Below are 4,174 nucleotides of genomic sequence, written 5' to 3' on the forward strand. Positions count from 1 at the left end.
ATGATGATGATGATGATGATGATGATGATGATGATGATGATGATGATATCAGACTAATTCCTTCCTGGATGATTGCCAGTTTTCCCAAAAGGGTTCACTGAATGGTGACACCTTACCTCAATAGTTTGTATCCCAGTGTTTGTCAAGCACTCTTCTGTTGTGTTCTGTTGTTTCTGAATTTTCTATACCTAACCTGTCCCATTGATGAACTCTTCTATTTTTATCCAGTGCCAAATTGTCCTGATAGTTACTTCTTTGTAGTTCAAGATATAATACTGCTTGTCCCCCTTCTTTCCCATATAAAAAGTATATATATATATATATATATATATATATATATATATGTATATATGTATTTACATATATATATGTATATATGTATTTACATATATATATTCGGAGGAGGAAGGCAAGGCAATTGGGGTTAAGTGACTTGCCAAATGTCACACAGTTAGTAAAGTGTCAAGTGTCTGAGGTCAAATTTGAATTCAGGTCCTCCTGACTCCATGGCTGGTGCTCTATTCACTGTGCTACTTAGCTGCCCCTAAAAGTACATATTTCTTTTGAAATTCTTGACCAATTGCTCCATCACATGAATTCTGTCATAATTTTGTCTAGATATAAATACTAACTAGTAGTTTGATTGGTCTGGGATGGACACTGTAAATTAATTTAGGTGATATTATTTTTATTATGTGAGTATAGCCCAATAAAGAGCAAATAATTCCTCACCATTTGTCTTTTTGTCATGTGTGTCTATAAAATTCCTTTATGTGCTATGGTAAATAAAGTCTCAGATATTTATGCATTCTGTAATCATTTTGAATGTTTTTTTTAATTTTATGATTATTTTTAGTTTACATCATTCATTTCCACAAGATTTTGAGTTACAAACTTTCTCCCCATCTTTCCCCTACAAAAATTGCAAACAGCAATCCCGCTGTATACACCCTCGGCCAATCAATTCTTTCTGATATCCTTTGCCATTCCCCCTCCAACTTTCTGGTAGGGAAAGATGGTTCTCCATACCCCAGTACCTGTATATCTTATTTCCTAATTGCATGTAAAATAATAATAATATTTTTAAACACTTTATAACTTTGAATTCCAGATTCTTTCCCTTCCTCCCTGGTCACACAACCTTACTGGGAAGATAAGCAATTCAATATAGGTTGGACATGTGTAGTTATGCAAAACATTTTCATGGTGGATATATTGTAAAAGACTGACTATATTTCCCTCCCTCCTATCCTACCCCCCCACTTGTTCTATTCTCTACTTTGACCCTGTTCCTCTTCAAAAGTGTGTATTTCTAACTACCCTCCCCCCAAACTGCCCTCCCTTCCATCCTCCCCCCTCTCATCCCCTTCCCCCCTACTCTTCTGTAGGGCAAGATACCCAGTTTAGTGTGTATGTCATTCTCTCCTTAAGCCAAATTCAATGAGAGTAAGGTTGACCCATTCCCTTTTGCCTTCGTGTTTTTCCCCTCCATTGTAACCGTTTTCCCTTGCCTCTTCTATATGAGATAATTTACCCCATTCTGTCTCTCCCCATCTCCTCTCATTATATTCCTCTCTCACCTCTTAATTTCACCTTTTAAGTATCATCACTTACTATTCAATTGATCCTGTGCCCTCTGTCTATGTATACCTGTACACATATATACACACGCACTCATACATGTATTCATATGCACATATACCCTCCTATACAGACATATATGTGTGTGTGTGTATATATATATACACCTTTATATTCCCTTCAACTATCCTAATGCTGAGAAAAGTTTCATAAGTTACAATTACCGTTTTTCCATGTAGGCATATAAATAGCTAAACTTTGATAAATTCCTTATGATTTCTTTTTCCTGTTTACCTTCTCATGCTTTTCTTGCTTCTTGTATTTGAAAGTCAAATTTTCTGTTCAGCTTAGGTTTTTTTCATCAAGAATGTTTGAAAGTTCTCTATTTCATTGAATGACCATATTTTCTCCTGAAACATTATACTCCATTTTGCTAGGTAAGTGATTCTTGGTTTTAATCCTAGCTCCTTTGACCTCCAGAATATTATATTCCAAGCCCTTTGATCCCTTAATGAAGAAGCTGCTAGATCTTGTGTTATCCTGATTGTGTTTCCACAATACTCAAATTGTTCCTTCCTGGCTGCTTGTAATATTTTCTCCTTGACCTGGGAACTCTGGGATCTGGCTATGATATTCCTAAGAGTTTTCTTTTGGGGATCTTTTTCAAGAGGTGATCAGTGAATTCTTACAATTTCTATTTTTCCCTCTGGTTCTAAAATATCGGGACAATTTGCTTGACAATTTCTTGAAGGCTGATTTCTAGATTCTTTTTTTGGTCATGGCTTTCAGGTAGTCCAATAATTTTTAAATTCTCTCTCCTGGATCTATTTTCCAGATCAGTGGTTTTGCCAATGAGATATTTCACATTGCCTTCTATTTTTTCATTTGTTTGGATCTGTTTTATAGTATCTTGATTTCTCATAAAGTCATTAGCTTCCATTTGCTCGTCTAATTCTGAAGGAATTATTTTCTTCAGTGAGCTTTTGAAGTTCTTTTTCCATTTGACAAACTCAGCTAAGTCATATTTCTCATCATTGGCATTTTGAGCTTCTTTTGCCATTTGAATTAATCTACTTATTAAGGTGTTATTTTCTTCAATCAGGTTATTGACTCTCTTTTCATGATTTTCTTGCATCATTCTCATTTATTTTCCCAATTTTTCCTCCACTTCTCTTACTTAAATTTCAAAATCCTTCTTGAACTGCTCCATGGCCTGTAACCAGCTCATATTTTTCTTGGAAGCTTTTGGTGCAGGAGTTCTGACTTCATCTTTTTCCTTCCATTCCATGCTTTGATCCTTTTTGTCCCCAAAAAAGAAATCTAAAGTTGTATTGCTGTGCTTCCTTTGCTTGCTCATGTTGCCATTCAATTACTTGAATTTTGAGCTCTTTGCCACAGTACAACTCTGCTTCCAGAGGGGAGATCTTTGTCCCAAATTGCTGGGGTTTTTGCAGCTTCCAGAGCTATTAAGAAGGTGCTGTCTTTTCAGCTCCACAAACTCTGGCTCACTGGTCACACAACCTCAGGACCACCACCCAAGACCACGATCCAGATCCAAGCAGGTTAAAGCAAGAGCGATTACCCTATGAATGGTCACTTCGCCCCCTATGATCTGCAGGCCAAGAGCTCTGAAGCGGCCACATGGAGGCAGCTGCAGGACCACAGCTCCTCCACCACTTCTAGCTTCGGGGGCAAGGGCCAGATCCACTCCTCTGTCCCCCCCAGTTCCAACAGAGTTCTACGCTGACCTCTCACTTTTTCTTTAGCATTTATGGGTTGATAATTCTGACAACCACCACAACTTCTGGTGATTCACCTTCCTGAAGGTCCTCTCCAGCTATTACTGGTAGGGGTCACCCTGGGGCTAAAACCCCAGGTTCATGCAGGGCTGGGCTATGCTTCTAGCATGCTGTGATGGACCTTTCCTGTCTGCCATCCAGACTGCCTTCAGCAGGAGATTTGTTTCTGCCACTTTGTGGGTTCTGCAGCTCTAAAATTTGTTTAGAGTCATATTTTATAGGTATTTGAGGTATATTATAGGTATAACCATATGGGGAGAGCTCATAGAGTTTTCCTGCTTCTATAACGCCATTTTGGCTCCACCCCTGAATAGTTTTTATTTCCATCTTTTTCTGATGGGTGTTATTACTAATGCACGGAAGAGCTGATGATTCTTTTTTTGGGGTTTGTTTTTTTTTTTGGAGGGCAATTGGGGGTAAGTGACTTGCCCAAGGTCACACAGCTATTTTTTTGTGTGTTAAGTGTCTGAGACTGTATCCAAACCTAATTCCTCCTGACTCCAGGGCAGGTTCTCTGTTCACTGTGCCACCCAGCCTCCCCCAGAGCTGATGATTTTTACAGCTTTATTTTAAACCCTGCTATTTTACTGATTATATTTTTCTATTAATTTTTAGTTACATCTCTGTTTCTCTAAATAAAACATTATTTCATCTGCAAAAGCAGCAACTTTGTTTTTTTCTTTGTTTATACTTTGTCCCCTAAATTCTTCTTCTTGTCTCATTGATATAGCTAGTATTTCTTTAACTATAACAAATAATAATGGTAGCAATAGCCTTTTTGCCATTTGTTATTT

Source organism: Petaurus breviceps, unplaced genomic scaffold (genome assembly GCF_028583685.1).
Source record: "Petaurus breviceps papuanus isolate PSGF00001 unplaced genomic scaffold, PetGlider_PUasm1.0 154, whole genome shotgun sequence".
NCBI classification, from domain to species: Eukaryota; Metazoa; Chordata; class Mammalia; order Diprotodontia; family Petauridae; genus Petaurus; species Petaurus breviceps.